The following is a 21,569-nucleotide window of genomic DNA, read 5'->3' on the forward strand; positions in this document are numbered from 1 at the left end:
GTAACCGCATTCACTCCGGTCCTGGCGCACACATCTCACTTCAGACATGGGAATGCCAAGTCTACGAAATTCGGAGTGAGGGTGCCGGGGACAAAGAGCTAGCAGTATACCAAGTTTCGGGGGCCTCCTCAAAACGGCGGCAGTGACAGAGCAAAGCAACTGGGTAAGCTGGCCAGTCCACTGGTTGGCCGAGGGACACTTCTGAGAAAGTTTACTTGCAGGGTTTGATGAAGGTGCCGAGAATAGTTGGTCTCACTATTCCAATGGGTCTAAGCATCTTCGCAGACCTTCCAGGATGACAAGATGCAGAGGGGTCCCACGGGACAACAACGGGCTCAGGGTGCCAAACCTTCCAGTGGGTCACCAGCAGTTCCTCGACTCGGCTTCTTGTTGCAGGATACTTGGATCCTATCCTTTCTTCAGTGAGAACTCAGGAGATCGACATGGTATGGGTGTTTTCGGCCTCCTCTTATCCAAAGTTTCCTTCATGCCAAAACGGAGAGGATGGGAGATCTGCTCACAAACACACACCCCATACGTGGATCCATCATGGACCACGGTGGTCCCAGTCATTCATGGCACTCCAGACTCTCTGGCACCCAGGATAGTATTGGAACCAGACGTTTCAGCCCACATCCTGGAGGCACACACACGAGGCATGCAGAATCCCGCAAAAGTATTGGATTTTGTGGGAAAGTGCATGACCAAATAAGGACTGACCCGGGTCGACTCGACCTGGGGAAGGCAAAGGGGCAAGATGGCCAAAGGACAGGACAAAGAACCTCGTGGCATGGCCATTTTGGAGCCAGGCCACCTATTTGTGCCAAACGCGGTTAATGTGGTTCACATGGCAGGAAAGGGTTAAAAAGAATGCGAAAAGATAGCTGCCACCAGTCCTATCCATGACGCATCTGCACAGTTCATAAAAAGTCCAGCAAGAGTTTCTAAGGCCTTTGGAAATGACTATAGACCTAAGTGTGCTGTATGGTACATTGCACACTTGTTACATGTTGCACAAAAGTTGCAACATGAGGAAAGGACGAAGGGACACAACGTCTCCCAGTACTGACTGTCTTAAGGGCATGTCAGTTTCCCCATAAAAAGTGAGCGAAAGCCCAGAGGAGTGTAGCTGAAGGCTGTGCTTCTCTGGCAAAGTCAGTCAATGGTGTCTAAACAGCAGCAAAAAGTTTGGGGATTGACACATGGAGGGAAAATTACATACAATTATGAAATCTTTCCTAACAGAGATGGAGTTGAGAAGGGAAATAATGTCAATAAGTGGAGGTAAGATATCAGAGTGTAAGATCGGAAGGGTAGAAGCATTGATATGAGGAGAACATTTTGGGACCCAGCGTCGGTGAGGCTCAGTTGAGGCTGCATGTGACTGATGAGTCAGTGGAACTGGTTAGAAGGAGGCACCATCCCAAACTCCCCAAGGAAACTAAGTGGGGCTAGGAGTGGGACAGCTAGAAGGCCCCTAAGGGAGTCAGGTAGTCATCATTTGGGGACATCAACACAGTGTTGGAAAGAACAAAAGACAGTAGCGGTTACCATGCCCTAGCACTAACCGAGTTTGGGATGCCTGGGTTAGGAAGGAGGGAAAGGATGGGGCAGTCGAGAGAGCGAGGGACGGCCCGAGGACCAAACTTTCCCCATACCCCGGTTTGCCCTAAAATCTGGAGACATCCACCAAGCTCGCTGTTTTGTAAACACCCTGAATTAATACACTTAGATTGAAAGATGGCATCCAAGTGGGTATTTGTGGCGATCCCCTCACACCCGTGAGGGTCCATCCTAACTCATGCCCTTAACATATTATTTTCAAGTGAGTATAAAATGTCTTCAACTGGAATTAAGAAAGGTTCCTTAGGATCATTGCCCTGTTAACTCCCTGGAGTGCAAGGGGACTAGGGATGTAGTTTCCACTAAGGGGTGAGGGGGCTCATTCAACATAGAACATATTTATATTTTTGTGTAAAATGGAACAATGCTTTTTCACTATGTTTAAAACCAAGTGAGATATGATATGATATGATATGATATGGCATTTGTAACGCGCCTATACACAAGTGTTTTGACTTCTTGTAGAGAACATAGCATTTCGCTTAGCATAGAGTGCAGGGGCTGATATATTATTTTTAACAGAATGAGAATAGATATTGTAGTTTGCTAGTGAGAGTTATATCCTGCTTCCACTGTACTAAACCTGGGGAGATTACATTTAAATGACAACAAAAATGTGTTTTCTGTGCTGTGTGCACTGTGCAAAATAGGAACAATTCCTAGAGCTGACAGTGCCGCATTTGGTAAATGTTAGCTAAAATAAACTGCATGCTGCAGTATTGCCAGGTATGGTCTAACTATTTGGTCTGTGAATCAGTGGCCATGCCTCATAGCCAAAATAGAGATTCAATTGATAATTTGAACCTGTACATGCAATAGATATTTGAAAAGTGAATGGGGAAATTGAAATGAGTTTACGCATCTTAATTCCATTCCCAAAGAGAATTATACTTCTATAAATTACACCCTCTCCTCTCTCTTGACTTTAGATAGTAGTGAGGGACTCTGTATCTGTGGGACTCGATTTATGAGTGAAATGGGTGGGGTACTTATCCTTGTATTAGAAAACCATAAAACCATTCTATATTTGGTGAACCAATATCCTGTGCATTCTAAATTGGTAACACTGTTTTTTTAAACCCTAACCTGAATTATATGAAACTCATTACAGCATGCATTCAAATTGCATGCACATGGTAGAAACTCACAACCCCACATTCACACATCGAACTGATGTACATTTCTGTACATAAGAAACCTCTTTATGCAACCTTTTTCTGGTGCCAATAATTGTTTTTGATACTGGAGAAAATAAAATATTCTGAACTGGCTGATTGCTTATAAAAAACGAATTGTATGTAATGTTACCTGAAGAGACTTTGAATATAATAGTTAGGTTTAAACATGTTAAAAAATATATTTTATTGATACAGGGTGTGACTGTATATTTGAGCCACCTCATAGCGAGATTGTCAGAGGCATGCCAACTCTAAATGTGTAAATAGGTTTTCAACATTCATGTATCTGATTGTGGTGGCGTTGCATTCATTAAGTAAGGGGACCACCTTTGATTTTCTTTTATTTGAACATATTTGAGTTTCAATGATACACAAAGCTTGATTTGTGTTAGTATTATTATTATTATTATTATTATTATTATTATTATTATTACTTTTATTATTCTTGTCTTTATACAGCATTGACCTAGCTTTGGGAAGCAACAGAGCACTTTACAATCATAAGGGGAAGAAGACAGTGAGCTTATCAGACAAAAAAGGAGCAAGGAGCTAACAACAGGGCATGGCAGGCAATTGGTAGCAAGGGATCTGCAAGCACCAAGGGCGGAAACAGTGAGGAGCAGATCACTGAGTCTCAGTTTATTTATTTATATTTATATAGCGCGCAAGAAGCCCAGGGACATTGAGGCGCTGTTACTTGCAATAACTTAGTTACATGGTACAGGCATGAAAGCGATTGATAACACATTATGAATACTACAAGATATCATACTGTTGTTACAAATATTGCATTGGGACGTATATTACAACATATATGATAAGTATTCGTGCTGGTGTGTCGGGTCTTATGTGAAGAGGGTAGTTTTCAGAGTTTTGCGGAAGGTGGTGAGGGAGGCCTCCCCTCGGATAGTGGGAGGTAGGGCATTCCAGTGAGTGGGCGCTAGATAGGGGAAGCTGGATCCGCCCGCTTTTACTCTTTGTACTAGTGGCACCGAGAGCATGTTGGTGTATGGTGATCTGGTTGGCCTGGTAGTGGAGACGGGGTGGATCCTTTGAGAGGGGTATGCTGGAGCAGTGAGGTGAATGCACTTGTGGGTCAGTGTCAGGGCTTTGAATACGATCCTTTCCTTTATTGGGAGCCAGTGGGCTAGTTTTCTGGCTTCAGAGATATGTTCTCTTTTAGCAATGCCTTGGGCTGCCCGGAGAGCATTGTTCTGTATTACTTGTAGTCTCTCTAAGTTTTTGTTGGAGGTTCCTAGAAAGAGTACGTTGCAGTAGTCTAGCCTAGAGCCGTGATGGCTCTGGCTATGTTGGTGCAGTTCTCTTTGGAGAGAAGGGGTCTGACTGCGTTGATAAGTTTGGCATGATATGCAGCTGCTGAGGCTATTGCGCTGACTTGTCTATCCATGGATAGGCTGGAGTCTAGGTAGACTCCCAGAGTTTTGACAGAGTTGGAGACTGGAATTTTAATGGAGTTAATGGTGAAGTGGCTGAATTGGGCATCTAGATTTTTTATTGTGTCGGGGGAACCTACCAGGAGGAGTTCTGTCTTGTCAGAGTTGAGGCATAGACCGTTGTCTGCCATCCAGGCTTGGATGGTGTTGTAGAGGTTGTTGAGGGTCAGGGAGTCAGTGTGATAGTTCCCTGTGAGAGTGAGGAGGATCTGCGTGTCGTCGGCGTAGTTGGTGTAGGATATTCCCATAGCATCGAGGATGAGGAAGAGGGGTCGTGTGAAGATGTTGTATAAGGTGGGGGAGAGACAGGAGCCTTGGGGTACACCACAAAGTATAATGGTTGGTGATGCGGCGGCTAGGTCAGAGAATACTTGAATGGTTCTGTCTTGTAAGAAAGAGGTGATCCAGGCTGTGGCCTCTGGGGAGAATTTGGCAGTGGAGGAAAGGTGGTGGCATAAGACACTATGATCCACAAGGTCGAAGGCCGCGGATAGGTCAAGGAGTAGGAGAAGTGCTGGTTTACCCAAGTCTCTAGCATCGTCCATCTGGTTTTTCAGGTCAAGTAGGGCGGTTTCGGTCCCGTGTCTGGGGCGGAAGCCAGATTGGCGGAGTCCAAGGAGTTTGTTCTCTTCAATGAAGTTGGGGTGGGGAATGGAGGGTGTGTGGGCCTAGGTATTAGGAAGGAGCCATTCCTTGAAGGGGACTGTCTTGAGCTCTTTCCCGAACTGTAGAAGCAATGGGGCGAATCTAATGTTGATAAGGTGACAGTTCCAGGTGTTTGGGGGTGTAGACAGAGAATGCCTTCCTTCTGGTTCTTTTCCTTCTTGCACAGGCGGATTTCAAGTCTGCCCATGACCTTGCTTCAGGTGGATTGCAGGCCACTGGAGATGCTGATTTTCTCAGTGAGGGAGCTTGTGGACTTCAAGGTGGCTGCCTTATAGATATTGCAACATGATTTGAAGATGATACAGGCTTTCAGCAGGAGCCAGTGCAGTTCAATGAGGGTTGGGTTGATGTGGTTGAATTTGTGGAGACCTTTAATAAGTCATACTGCTGCATGCAGCACACATCTGAGGGGTGTGGGGGTACTCACAGGAAGGCCTTCCAAAAGGATATTTCCACCATCCAGGTGACAGAGGTCCAAGGCTTGGATAATAGATCTGAAGCTATTTCCTGTGATGAAGGACTTGGTTTTCCAACAGAGAGGAACTTGGTACCAGGACGTTTGTGTCTTCCTTTCTATCTGCTGTTTGAAGGTGATTTGGCTGTTGATGTCGAACCCAAGGGACTGCACCCTACACCAGGGTTCCCTGTATTCCCCACAGACCCCAAGGGATGACCCATTTCATATACACTGTGAGGTAATTAACTCATCTTTTCTTTTTTTTCATTTTTCTCTGAACATACCCTCGATAAGTCAATTTACAAGATAGTATAACGATGTTCAACCAATTTTTCTTACTACATATTTTAGTGTCCCATTCACAAGACCAAATATCTATGATACATTTAATTTAGGAACCTTCATTTGCATTAGTTACAGCATCACTGTACATACATTATGTTTCTAAATAGTAACTTCAAATAGCTTAGTCCACTGTTGTACGGTTTACTTATCAACCCATCACTTCGATACAACCCCACAGGCACAAAACATATCTAAACATGTTTTTTATTTACACATTAAATCTCAGACAAAATACAATCAAAAACAGGTAAAAATACACATGATTCGAAAAGGATCCAATAAAGTGCTGAAAGTGCCTTTTTTGAAGAATGCTACATAAATACCCTTCTACCAAGCTAAAGTGCCTTAGTGCCTACCCTGCTAAAGTGCCACAGTGCCAGCTAGCATAAAACACATTATATACCATCATTATAAAAGTTAAAGAAATACACCCTTCCTCTTTTTCGTATACCCTGCCAGGTCCAACTTGGGTCCTTCCTTTCCTCTATCTCACTCTCTACCTGTGGTGTTCCCCAGGGGTCTACCTTGCACCCTGGCTGTTCAACCAATACCTGGCACCTCTCGCCAACTGCATTGCCGCTCCCTGTTCCGACTTTCAGTGCTATGCAGATGACACTCAGCGTGTTTTTAGGCTCCCCTCTGCCATATTCCCCTCATTGGCACACCTGCACCCTCCTTTCCTGTCACTCTCTGGCCGGCCTCCCTTGGCCCTCTTCCTGCTCCCACCTGTGAGGTTAAGAACCTTGGGGTCATCTTCGACGTCACACTCCCCTTTTCTCCTCACATCTCTGACATCTCTGTGGTATTCCTCAGGGTTCCTGCAATGCCCCCACCCTGTACAACCTCTTCACTAGGCCTCTATTTAAAATTCTGGATGCCCTGGGTATCTCATATACAAACTATGCTGATGACACCCAGGTACTTATCCCCCTATCGGGTGATTACCTGTCTGACCAAAACACCCTCAACTCCATTTACACAACAATCCAGTCTTGGAAGTCAGAAAACTGGCTCTGTCTCAACAGTGAGAAAACCAAACTTCTGCTGGTTGCCTCCCCATCTACCTCGACCAAGCTTTACCCTGAGTACATCTCTTTCACCATTGACAACATCCCCATCACTGTGTCACAATCAATTAAAACCCTGAGCGCATATCTGGAACCTGATCTGTCCATGAATAGGCAAGTGAACGCCATAGCCTCTACCTCAGCATATCACTCCAAACCCATCAACTCAGTGAGACCATTCCTGTCCCAGCAAAACTGCCTCATCATCGCCAGGGCTATAATGGGCTCCATACTGGATTATTGCAATGCTCTCTTTGTAGGCACTTCAGGCAAAAATGTAGCCAAGCTTCAAATTGCTCAAAACAACTCCCTCAGGGCTGCCATTGGACTCTCACGTAGAGATCACATTTCAGAGCTCAGAAGAAAGTTCCGTTGGCTCACAGTTAAGGAAAGAATCATCTTCAAAACCCTTGCCCTCACGCAAAAATGTCTACATGTCCATGCCCCCCTACTATCTTGCTCACAGGTTCTCCAAACCTACCACTCTCAGGCCCTCCAGAACTCCTTACGTCAACCTGATAACTGTTCCCAGGTCACACAAAGCCCGGGCTGGCGGATCAAGTTTCCCAACCATGGCCGCCACACACTGGAACGCCCTACCGCCTCACATCAGGCTAATTGACTCCTACTCAGCCTTTCGCAAGGCCATCAAAACAAGACTATTTGTTTGAATCACACCGGACTTCTATGTATCTGAACTTGCTCGCTGCTTTTCAATGCTGTAACCTTAATCTTGTATGGATGTATGAGTAACCACTTACCCTGTAATGTACCAAGTTTTTCTTATGGGCGACTTCACTGTAACCCTTAATAAGCCTTTTTACGTTCTGCTATAGCGCCTCAATGCCTTTGGGCTGTAGTGCACGCTACAAATCCAAAATAAATAAATAAATAAATCTCTAAGAAGTCAAACTACCAACTGCACCATCTCAGAGGTATTCTTCCTTCCTTCTCCTTCCCACAAAAGCTCACTGTCTCTAGAGCTCTGGTTCTCTCTAGGCTGGACTACTGCAACAGCCTCTTTCTAAATCTGCCTGCTTCTACTCTCCTCCCTCTTCAACTGATCCAGAACAGGACTGCAAGACTTGTCCTTGTCCTCAAGCCCAGGGATTGTATCTCTGCAGCACTGAAATCTCTGCATTGGCTCCCAGTGGCTGCAAGGATTACGTCCAAGACCCTCTGCATTGTCCACAAGGCTTTCTGGCCCTGGATCCTCAATTCCTCCAACTCTTTCTTCGTAAATACATTCCTACTCATGTCTTTCCTCCTCCACCTCCAACCCCCTCAGGGTCAGTCGCTTCTCCAAGCAGAAAGTTGGTTTTAGATCTCTTTCCTTGGGTGGGGCCTCCCTCTGGAACAGCCTCCCTGCCTCTCTGACACTTGAGGAGAACCATCTCCGGTTCCGGAAGCACCTCAAGACCTTCCTCTTTGCGTCTCCCTTCTCTCTTCCTCTCCCCTGCTGATTTCCGGTCTAATACTGCACTGATCACCTGGCTACCCTCTGATTTCGGTCCCTGCCTGCCCGGTTGCTCACCCGCATTGCCTCCCGGCATCCCTGTCACTTGGGGCTGTATCTGTAACCGTAATGTCCCCTACCTGCACTTTTGGACACCTGCTTTCTGCACTTACCCTTGCACCTGCCACATGCTGGCCGCACTTCTTGTTATTGTTTTGGTTCCATGTACAGCACTGCCCTCTCCCCTTTCCCCTGGCACTTTTTCCCTCCCCCTCCCCTGCACTTGTACAATCTCAGTGTCACTTGGCCTGGTAAGATCATTGTCTCTGTCCTCCCTCTGTTCCACCTTCCTTGCCTCGTCACGCCTTTAAACACTTGCGTATAGGCACGTTACAAAAGCCACATCATATCATACTGTGGGTGTTAGCTTGTTTCGATGAAGAGTCAATGGCCCTGTCTTCCTCAGGGCTGATTTAAATATGACGTATCAGTAAAAAATCAATAAATAAAATGGATCTCGGGATAATCTATCTGTAGCTTCCTTTTACAAAAAAGTCATGTGCATGGGAATAAATCTACCACTTTTTTTACCTGAATTATGTGTGGGTCATCACAAACACAACTATGCAGCCTCCCATGATTGGATGATTTAGCACCGGTACATAAATTCTAGTACTTGAATACCAAACAAAATGTAAAATGTGAATGTCTATAAGTATTGTGTATCTTAACTACCTATAATTACAGAGACTAGTATGCAGACATTATTTACCTGAACTTGTCTTGCACGCTGCACGCTTACTAAGGGGAACAACTCCAGTGTCTCCTTCCCTACTGTTTTCTTCCAATGCGTTACACACTTCAAAATTCCTAAATTCAGATGAAGAAATGAACAGGGCTTAGGGATTGCCCTAGCCTCTAGATTCAACCTAAATATTCATGCGTGGAGGCACAAATGCATAAATTGTCCCTAACAGTCGACAGTCGCTACATACCTGATCCGTCATAACACCAAAGTGCCATATCGCTCAAATGCTTGTGAGCTCACTTGATTCCAGCATTAACTTAATCGCATTTCCAGCACACAGCGGGACATAAACAGACTTAAATGAGTCTAGGTTAATGACGTTCTCTATCTGTCATATGAAAGACATCCAGCAATGGCGTCCACTCACAGAATGAAAGTATATTGAGATTTGGTCCGCTACCTTGCAAAAGCATATCTCTAAGGAGTGCATGGGATCTATGACACTTACAGAATGTATAAAGTCATCAGTGTAGTCGCTGCAAATTCTCATAAGATAAGATATCTATTCAAGACTAGTGTGGGTGTATACACTCTCCCTTTTTTTTAATAAGTTAGAATGTGACACACCCATATCTTGCAGACCATAGTGGATAGCTCTCAAATGTTACTGATTTTTAATGCCGGCATAGTGATCATATAAAGTGCAAACACTCCAAGACATCATATTAAATATGACCACTCCAAAGTATCATTGAGTCCCTGCGTATGTGTTTTAAGATTGAATATCCAGAATTTGTCGTGTATGGCCAGTTTCATTTCAATGGAACCACCTCTGTTCTCTTGTTTCACCTGTTTTAGGTCAAACCATCTAAGTTCTTTGACTGTGTGTTCAGCATCAATGCTGCAGGGAATGTTGTGTTTTTAAATCTTGCCAGTGATTCCAAGTTGGACAGGTATTTGGGTTTATCCCACAAAGCATCTGTTGCAGGGGCAAACGATAATGTAAATCACATTATGGGATTTGCAATTAGTGTGTCCCTTGAGGTGCCAGATGTTTTCTGTGCAGGCAAAATCCCAGATGTTCATATACTATCTGCAAACTGCACATTTTCCACAAGGGACTTGGCGTAGGTGGCCAGCTGCGGTGTGAAGCCCCTGAGGCTCATAGCTGAGAGAGAGACATGGATTGCCACTTAGTGAACTTATCAACATATTCACAAATATCTCAACAATAATAACAACAGACATGTTTTTAAGTTTTAAATGTTTTCTTTTAGTATTATTAACAATACCATACTCAACAAGTAAATAATAAAGATATGAATAACCGTAAAATGTACAGTTGAGGGTAAATTATTCTTTACACTGAACTTAAAAAGGCAAAGCAATTGTTAACTATAATAAGACAATTGGGCCTCATTACAAGTTTGCTGGTCCGGTAACAACAGTACCAGTTAGCTTGCTGGTTCCTTAGCTACAGGACCATCAAACTACAAGTTCTGCTCGCGGGTGCCTTTCTGCCCACCAGGTTTGACCTGCCTGGCTTGACTGCCACCCGCGAGCACACCATGTCGAATGTACCGGTACCATTCATGAATGGTGCCGGTGCATCCGGCGTCCCCATTCCCATTGAGCCCAATGGGGCTCAAATGGAAATGGAGATTAATTATTACTAGCACCCAGCAATGGGCAAATACAGGGTCCGCCAGGGCTGTAATGCCCCTGTATTTCCCCATTGACAGGCAGTGGAATAATTCGCAAGTTCGGCAGCAGCCTGCCGGTTTTACCGGCAAGGCTACCACCGAATTGTAATAAGGCCCAATTGTAATAAGGCCCAATTGGATTGAAAACATGTAAAAGGACATCCAAACTCACATATTTAAACATTACATGGATCATAACACACAGTGCGCTTTGAAGAAGGTTTCTTTGAAAGAAGGGCATGTTAAAGTAGTTGCTTTGTTACCAGAGGTAATGCTTGAAATTGGGTACTCCCTATTTTCTGTTTTCGGGGGTCGACTCTGCAAAGTGGTAGAATAGTACAGCAGAAAAAAAAAGAACAAAGAGGTCGACTTCCTTTATGTCCCCAAGTGTTTCCAGGTCAGTGAATTGGCAATCTATTCAACTACAAGATTGTTTAGTACACCACTCTGATCTATGAACATCCAGTTTTTATTCAGTTTAATATATATTTTTTAAAAATACCTATAACAGGATCTTACATAAATGGTATACATGTCTAAGCACCATAAAGACTATACAATTGTCACGTTCATTCTCATGTCTATTCAAACACAAAATATAGTGTAACATCCATCTATATACAAAAAATGCAAAGACATATTTAAAAGGACAGTACTTCTTTTTGGACAAATACTTTCTGAAGTTATGGGAATAAAGATCTACCATCAGTATCTATAATAACTCCCTCATAATTTAATACATCCGTTGTCTAAAGAGAAAGCTGTTTTTTCCTTTCTTTATTCTGTACAGCCTCTCTATATTACTGCATGACGTTATTTTGGTGTGTAATTAATATTGCAACTTATATAGAACACCTGTCAGGTAGAGAGAAAGGAAAATTCAATAGCATTTTCCTTTTGTTTTGTCGACATATGTTTCGACGTCTAGACTCATACAGTACACTCTCGAATGCTGTTGGTCCAGTGAATGTGGACCATCTTCAGGACAATGAAACTGTTTTTTACAAGAATGCTATTCTTCCCAAATGCGATGCTTCTTAGTTTTCGATCTACAAAAAAGATCAAAAATGTTTGTTTTAATAAAGAAAAATCTTTTCTACTCAGTGTTCATGTTCTATGAGTAATGGCTGCAGTATTTATTACATGTACCACCACAATTACTGACCTGTAGTTCACTGTAATTGCTTCTAGACATTGAGGAAAATCACATAACCATCTGGCAACGTGATGGATATTTTGTACAGATAAGCTGACTGTTAGCCGCCCAACAATAGAGATCCATAGCAAGCTATATAGTCTATCTCTTACGCTTGATAAACGATCCATAGCCACTATATTAAACTGGATTACGCAAGAGAGGTGTAACACCAGGAGGTCGCATTTTATGCACTCCTGGGCTGCCTGAATGAGGCACAAAGATCAACCTGCCCTTATCAATCTGTACTTTCATTGATGCAACTGAAAGGCTAATACAATGCCACGAGGTTCAACTGCAGAACACGCAATAAGCCCTAGTTCACGGAATTAGCTGCATTTGCAATGTTAATTTAAAATGTAAAATGCTGCAATTGGGGTGAAAAACAATAATTTAATAAAAGCGTCCCTTTGTATGTCATTGAATTAGTTTGCAAGGGCTGCAACGTGAGCGGCGCCCAAAGGATTTTTGGAAAAGACAGCTTCGGACAGTCTCAAGCAAGGACTGCCATGAAGAGCCTTATTATGAAAACAACAATTATATAAAGTCTGTCGTTTGGCAGAATCAAAAGGTATTTTTATGAGAACTTTAATTTTCACCTTGACCTAGAACACCGTGAAATATTAATTCTAGGAGAGAAGCACTGGTATTAGTAATATATATCCATAGGTGTTGTGCAAGACCAGAATTTCTGGACAAAATATTCATCACATTGCCAGATAGTTATGTGATTTTCCTCAATGTCTAGAAGCAATTACAGTGAACTACAGGACAGTAATTGTGGTGGTACATGTAATAAATACCACTCCCATTAGAACATGAACACTTAGTACAAAATATTTATTTTCTTTATTAAAACAAACATTTTTGATCTTTTTTGTAGATCCAAAACTAAGTAGCATCGCATTTGGGAAGAATAGCATTCTTGCAAAAACCAGTTTCATTGTCCTGAAGACGGCCCACATTCACTAGACCAACATCATTCGAGAGTGTACTGTATGAGTCTAGACGGCCGAAACATATGTCAACAAAACAAAAGGAAATTGCTATTGAATTTTCCTTTCTCTCCACGTAGATCTATACCTGACGGGTGTTCTATATAAGTTGCAATATTAATTACACCCCAAAATAACGTCATGCGGTAACATTGAGAGGATCTACAGAATAAACAAAGGAAGAAACAGCTTTCTCTTTAGACAATGGATGTATTAAATTACGAGGGAGTTATTATAGATACTGATGGTAGATCTTTATTCCCATAACTTCAGAACGTATTTGCCCCAAAAAGTAGTGTTGTCCTTTTAAATATGTCTTTGCATTTTTTGTATATAGGTTGATGTTACACTATATTTTTGTGTTTGAATGGACATGAGAATGAATGTGACAATTGTATAGTCTTTATGGTTCTTAGACATGTATACCATTTATGTAAGATCCTGTTATAGGTCTTGTTAAAAAAAAATATATGAACATGAATAAAAATTGGATGTTCATAGATCAGAGTGGTATACTAAACAATCTTGTAGTTGAATAGATTGCCAATCCACTGACCTGGAGACACTTAGGCACATAAAGGAAGGGGTAGTCGACCTGTTTATTCTTTGTTTTTCTCCCTTTGATACCATAGGGACATCAAAATAAAAAAATGAAAAAAAAAAATGAACCCGCTAAATACATCTTTCCAGAGCTCACATAGTGCACTCCTTATCCCGTTAATTAATGCAGGTTTTCCATGAGGCATTGCATGATGGGATTCAGCAGTTTACACTTGCTGTGAATTAATCTGTATCAGACCAATTTCCTCTTTTGAGTTTGGCAGTGCGGTAAAAGGTGGTAGTTATGGAATTGCCACCACTTTTACTGCACCAGCAAATTCAAAGTTTAAAAATGGAAACTCACTAAAACCTCGTGTATTTGTGTGGAGGAAATCTGCTGCATACAAAACCATCACCACATGCATGTTACCCCATGCAGTAATGACAGCATGAGGAAATATGGCAATACCCAATGGAGCATGAGGAAACTCCAAAATGGGGAATAACTGAAGACTGCCTGATTCTAACTCGTGCAGACTCTTTCTGTTACTGCATGCTTACCGGATTTGCGAATGGTATTTGAGTTTATTGCTATTTACACAGGAAATACCACCAAACTCTAAATGAAGCCCGTAGTTGGCAGTCATTTTGACCTCTTGAAAATGGAATTAAAAGATTGCTACGTTTACAAAAAAGAAGCTGTGAGAGGGGGAAGGCACAGATATTTGGTAGTCATTTATTGCATTTGCAGTTTTTGAAAATTTAAATGATTAGGCAAGGCCATTTGTTTTGACATTTTTGTCGCGCCCAACTCCAAGGGTATCAGAGCGTTTTTGTACAAGATCAGATAGAGTGCATGACAAGAATAACAGGTGGAACGAGATTGTTAGTACAGTAACAGTTACTCCATTTTTTTTTCGAAGCCTAAGGTTCCCACGGTTTGGGTAATACACATCTGACAGCCATTTGTTGCACTTTTACATTTACAGTGAAGGAGTTAGTATTGCCAAAACATTGCACAATTGAAAAAATTAGACCCTCGCTGAAATCCATTTATAATAGCAGTGTATTTAGAAATCTGCTAAAAAAATGAAAAAATCAGTTCTCTCAAAGTTATCAGAACTGTATGAAATAAAAGCAAATAGAGGCATATCTTTGATTTGTGTGGTTATAAGAGCTGAAGTAATTATTGATCTGCTTGCTTGTGGTTGAGAGGAACGTTGTTGGTGCCTGCATATGCATACATGCATATTTTATTTGGAAATGAAAGGACAAAGCAGCATCAAGGATAATACCTCATTGATAAAATCAGAACAGTAGATGTGCATAAAACTCAATCGAGAAGCCAAAAACATTGCCAAAACCAATAGTTCTGGCCTTGGGTACTGTTAATTCCATGTTACCTTTATGTGCACACATTTATGTTGATCTCAAAAAGAACAGGTCCAGCTCAAAGAACATGCAACCTGAAGGGACTTTTTTCTAGAGACTAGGCTCTTTTTTGGATTTTTTTGTTTAAATAACATTTTACAACTAATACATATGAAAACAGTGGGGATGACTATTATTGGGATGATGTAAAAGCATGCAAGCTTCTCACTTACCTCCAGGTATTTGATAAAAGTCTTTACATCTTTCAATATACAGAGGATGTGTTCATCGATCAATTTGTAAAGATCACAAAAGTATAAATAGTCGCTCTATATCTACCTGATTATTCACCAATTCAACATTGATATATCTTCTAATAAAGGAGAATGGGTCACAAACATGTAAACTGGATGAACCATAAACAATAAATAACACATTATAAAAAATATATAAATAATTTCCCAATAGAAATTGGTAACAGGGAATCTGAGTCACATAAATATTTTTCCTATCTGTCTTCATAAATGTGTACAGATATATTGGAAAGTCTTCATTAGGTTAAAGCCTTCTGAATACAAATAGAGGAAGAACATGTGTCTAAATATAGTGAATATCTGGTAAACACTGAGGCGGAGGGGTCTATACAATTTCATGCTCTGATTAAATGTAGACATTTCTTGATTCTGTTTCTTGATTCTGTTTCTCTGTTCAATGTCCTGTAAATAATTATTTCAATATTGTGATATCCTGTAATTTCTTTTTCCTTCCTGTGTTAGCAGATGGGTTTTGATTTACTTTCACACTGAAGACCAAATATTTAATAATGTTGGGGAGGAACATAATATACGTACCATATTGTAGTGTTGTGCAGACCATGCCAAAACCCTGTTTCCCCACCTTTTGAAAAGCTTGATGACTACTTTTCTGGAGACCAGTGCCGTAAATCTCTGAAAGATTTAGTTTGATTATTTACTACGATACAGTCTCAAATAGTAATTTCCTTATCAGCCCATTCTTTCCAACAAATTGGTTTCTACACATTTCAGCATTCTTGTTCCCCCCCCCCCCCATTAATGCCTCTCATGGCTAAGAACTATCTACTCATGAAATGGAATTTACCCTTCTCCAAACATGATCAATTGTTTATAAAATAGGCTTCCCTCAATAGATTTAAAATCACCTTATTTTAAAGCAAAATCAGAATATACCCTGTTTTTGTTCCAATTTAACCTAAGAGTGCCTATGTTTCATTGTGGTTGTACATGACATACAATGGTATATTTGTTGCCCCAAGCAATGCAATTCTATATTGAGAATTCTCAATCAGCCTGTGTGTATAATGTGTTTTCCACTCTAGGACTTCATTTGCCGAAAGAAATGTCTTAATCCCCATCATTTTTGTTTCCTAAGAGAGTATTAGGAAGCTGCAGAGGAAGTATTCTGAAGAGATAGTTCAGTTTGGGTCTGACCATCCTCTTCAGAATGTGCGTACATCTCATTTAGAAAGGCCAAAGGCTACCCAATGTAATAAATCACTTTAAATGTTCAGCCATGACTGACCTATGTTATACCTTACCATATCTCTGTGTGCAGTATTCAGAAGATATTTGAGTTTCAACAAAAAGCCCCTAAAGCGAGCATCACCTATGTTACGTATTGGGATTTAAAAGAAGAGCTTCACATATGTTCCAATTAATTCGACATCGAGAGAATACAGAGAAAGATTGGCTTGACATTATGGGCCTGTTTCATGGAAGGTTTTCGTATGGGATTGTGCCATTATAAAACACTTCCATTAATCAGGCCCTATAAGTTCTTTAAAAGTGTTGGCAGGCTTTTATAAGGTCAACAGAATCTTTTCCACATTTAATAATGCTTTCAACAGTCCTTTTGGAAGGTCAATACTGAGAATATTATAATTTTTGCATATGGTGTTATGTTTAATACAAACCTTTCACCATACGTATACTTGACAAAAACAATCAATTTCATATAATACTAAACATGAAATGCAATCACATAATTAGACTTTAAAATGAACACTTACAAATTAATATAATAATTTGTTTAAATGTACAGCCTTACAGTACTAAATATAGAGTACACATGTGCAACAGTACTTCCCGTTACCATTCAGTGAAATCATCACTGCAGTACACAATACATTCAATTGATGTGCTTCACAAAGAAACAGTCAACAGTACATTAAAATAAGTGTAAACAATTTTGTTCGGGATCAGTCAATAGCAATCAGACAGGAGAATGAAGTAGGTGACATTTTAGGGAGGAGCGAAATAGAGAGTAAAATGTTATAGATGAGAGGGATAGTGGAAGAAAGTTCCAGTGGAGAGGGGCCGGCAGTAAAAAGATTGAAAGCGAGATTGTGCTTAAGAGGCGCATGGAACAGTAAGTAAGAAGAGTGGAGCTGAACTGGGAGGACGAGAAGGAGAGACAAATGAGAGGAGAGAAAAGAGGTAATCAGGGGCAAGGCCATAGAAAGATTTTAATACTAAGCAGAGAAAATAGAATTCCATCTGAGAATGAAAGGAGAGCCATCCAAGAGAGTCAAGAGAAGAGGAGATGGAGTCACAATAGGATAATAAGTAAGCGAGCGGATGGAGGAATGATACATTGATTTGAGAGGGGCTAGGCGAGAGCGAGGAAGACCAAAGAGTAGAATAGAGCAGTAGAAAAGTCGAGAAAAGATTAGAGAAGAGACCAAGAGCTTAGTGGCATGAAAAGTGATCAAGGGACGAGTTTTGCAAATCTTAAAGAGGTGATAACAACAGGCGTGAGAGGCAAGTGAGATATGATGGCTAAAGGAGAAGTTAGATTCAAGATAGAGCTCGAGATTACAAGCAGTAGGTGAGATCAGCAGGGCATAGGGGGGAAAGAGAATAAAAGGAAAAGCAGAAGGAGCTGGAAGAGTAGTAGCAGGAAAGAAAAGAACTTCCGTCATGATAGTCATGTCTTTAATTTTTGTATTGCAGTACAACAGATTGTCCACCTTCAATCCATTTTGTAATTCATTGATCATTGTTCTCCAAGCTATAATTAAGCAGATTCAGTTGCCTAGTCAAAATCATTCTCATAGAAATTCTAACAATAGCATTGAAACATTTGTTTTACTTTGTAACCATTGTGCCCTGGCAATCCGATAATAAGTATTTCAGTGATTCAAAGAAGTCTTTGCTACACAGGCTACATTCCCTGTTGTCTTTTGCAGATTCCACCTAGAACCTTTAACTTCTAATGTGAGTTTCAGATTTAAACAACATTTTAAATATATTTATCTAATACTAGTAAATATATTATCAGTTTGGGGTCTCCTGTCTACATGGCATTTATGGACCTGAGCTCAACCTTCGACTACATAGACAGGAGCATCCTTTGGCAGACTTTAAATGATATGAGAGTCCCGAAAACACCTTTTATATATGTTTGAGCCACTCTATGGTAATTCACAGGTTTGTACCCAATATGGTAAGGAAGGGGAGCTTAGTGACCCTATTGAGGTAAAGAATGGGGTCATACAGGGGTGCATGCTTGCACCCCTCGTATTCAACCTCTATATAAATTCTTTAGGGGCCTCAAGGGGCCGATGTGTCTCTTTGAGGATGTTGGACGCTCTCTGGTATTAAGTTATGCAGTTCATTCCATACTATTCGCTAGAGTTACCACATCTATACAGCAATTCATCAAAAAATATGATGACTACATGTCACTTTGAACCTCATAGTTAAAGTGGTTACATTTTATGTAATATTTGTCTGCATCAAGAAGAAGAGATTCATCCGTGTTTCCATAGCAGGCCATTGGTTAATGACATGCCACCATTTCAATTACCTATGGTAGGATTTAATGAGCGGTTAACAAGAAAGAAAATAAGTGACACACAAGGGACACAGATGAAACAGGTAATAAGTGGTCTTTTCAGATTTGCAAGAACTATGCAGCAGTACACAGTCAATCATATGCTGACAATTTATAGAAGCAAAGGAATTGCTGTAGGTGCCTATGGGAATGAATAGAGGGCCACTGGGAATGTGGATATAGAACAAATAAATTAAAGTATTTTCTTACATGGTGATTTTCTGCCCCTTCCACTACATTATCCTATGATACACATATGGAGACAGGCATAAGTAGCTAACCAGCTTATTTTCTCCATTGTCTTCCAGAAATTATAGGGAACTGACCAGATTTTTGGGAAGTCACTACAAAATAGGATGGTTGCGGTACATGAATAAGCCTTTGCATTAGTGGGACCGGGGACCTGTTTTGGTATACCTGAACACATTTCAAAAGTCTCAAATAATGTGCTCAAATTGAAATTTAGGAATACAATAGAGCATACTAGAAAAGAAATAAATCCCTCAAAGACTTCTGTTAGGACAAATTTACCTTCCTCCACATTAGTGGAAGTGTCAGGCTTTTTTTGGCAATTACCAATTCTTGGCATCAAATTCTGCTAACTAAAGCCTGATTTAGTGCTATTCCACCTTAAACTATTACATGAAAGTGGACAGGAAATTGTAATACAGCAGATGTAACCTGCTTTTGGAATGAACACTTTCCCATTTTGTGTTATTCTGTCCTGTATACAATGATATATGCAGTAATAATGGATAGCCCGATAATGGTATGTGAGGGGTAACATGTTATAAATGAAATAAGTATGGGAGTCTAATGTGTTGGAATGCGACGGTTTCGGTTATTCAAACCAACGCGTGGTGTTTACATAGCTGGTTGATTAATATACTATTTATGCTCTAAGTCTAGTCTATGAGAAGACTAAAGCCAGACTTCTCTTATTTTATGATGAATGAGTATGAGTGTTGTTTGTAATGTCGTATCCTTTTAATGTTTCAAAGTGTATACATTTTTAGAACCCTCCAATATGATAATGACTGTCTTGTTAATCCATCTTAACAGCATTTTTACACTGCTTTCAGTCTGAGATTTATAGCCCTTGGATGGGCCCAGACAATTAATCTGTTCCAATAAATAGCAAAATCTGAATGTAACGTGTTGTATTTGGCAGTACAGATGATGATTTATACAAAGACATGCACTTTATGTGTCTTTACGTCTTAAATGTTTGTTTTAATGAACCATGATCTATTGTGACATATGTTCTCTATTTTGATTTTAAGGTATTATGCTTGCTTGTTTGATTATTTTAGATGATCTATGTGAATTGCTTGATAGTTTGTTGAATATTGGCTAAAGTTCTTAATTGAACTAAACCACAATAAAGAGCTATTACTATTATTATTATTATTATTATTATTATTATTACAATGATATACGGGAGAGATACGTGCTGAACAACTTGAGCGAAAGCTCTCTGCACCAGTGGAGTTTGCCTTTTGTTTTGCTATTATCTTTTTGAGATGTTAAGGCTGCAATTGATTTTGATAGTTATCTTAAAGGAGCCTGGAAAATATCAATGCTATTGGAATTGGCTTTACAGTATGTGTTTTTTGGAGTTTATTCACTCTGGGTTACTGATTTTAAGGTTTTTATCATTCTTCCTGTTTTATCGCTTAAGATTTGTTACATAGTTTTACTTTTTCATTTCAATTTTGTGTATTGCTGTATATTACTATTGCAAGTTTTCATTTGAACTTCTTAAGGCTTGCCCCTATTAGCCACCCCTCACAGAAAATATGTTTACATCGTTTACCAGTTAGAACAAATATCAGATACGTCTTAGATGTTATGCATTCTAGCAGCATACCTGAAATGTACCATCAAAATATTGCATGTTCAATTGTGTTAGTAAATGCTTTTTGACTTCATTATGTTGATATGTAAATTGTGCTTAGCCTCCTAAGTTTGGAAAAATTGCTGATGTTCCCTGTACGCCAATGGGAGTAGCATTAAAAATTATAGACTCATCGCATATGTCTAATTTTATAGGTAAAGTGTCTTTAGTTACTAGGATTTCTTCCAAGTCTGAGATATACAAATTAAATACAAGACATATTCTTGACACAATCTGTCAGGGATGGCACTCTAATACGAGTGGCACAAGACACCCAGACGAGTTTGGGTGTTGAAATAAAGTGGACAGATAGGAACACACACCGCGGAAAGGAAAGGGAGTGAAGAGTAGGGAAGAGTAGCAAGGGAAAAGGTATAGAGTGAATACCCTCTTGGGGTGTATGCAGAATAGGAAAAGAGTATTCCACGAACCTTGGAAATACTCTAGCCTTCTGCACAGTTTGCTATAACAGAGTCCCACGCTGTTTGCTCATAACTTGGAATAGCAGCTATGGGTGTCTGTGATATAGAAACGAGACAAGGGAAGGGGCAGAGGTTGACTGATGGGAACCAGCAGACAAGCTCTGTACAAAGGGTCTACAAACAGTACAAGAGAAGATACAACAGACACATCCAGGAAAGGAGATGATAGCAAACTAGCAGAAGGATAGGAAGGGAAAGTCGAGTAACAGGATATGATAGCAGAGGACAGAAAGGTAGGTGGAGCGCTCAGAGGAGCAGGAAGGCAAGGAGTAAGCCCACAAGAGTGGGACGGTAAGGTAGAAATATCAGAGGAAAAGGGCTACGGCAGCCGGAGTGAGGCAGGCTGCAGAGCAGGGAGCCCAGAGGACAAGGGCAAAGGCCGCCGGAGAGAGGCAGGCTGCAGAGCAGGGAGCCCTGAGGACAAGGGCTAAGGCAGCCGGTGTGAGATAGGCTGCAAGCAGGGAGCCCAGAGGACAAGGGCAAAGGCAGCCGGAGAGAGGAGGCTGCAGAGCAGGGAGC

The sequence above is a fragment of the Ambystoma mexicanum genome, chromosome 9 (assembly GCF_040938575.1).
Source record: "Ambystoma mexicanum isolate Mex_15411 chromosome 9, UKY_AmexF1_1, whole genome shotgun sequence".
In the NCBI taxonomy this organism is placed as follows: domain Eukaryota; kingdom Metazoa; phylum Chordata; class Amphibia; order Caudata; family Ambystomatidae; genus Ambystoma; species Ambystoma mexicanum.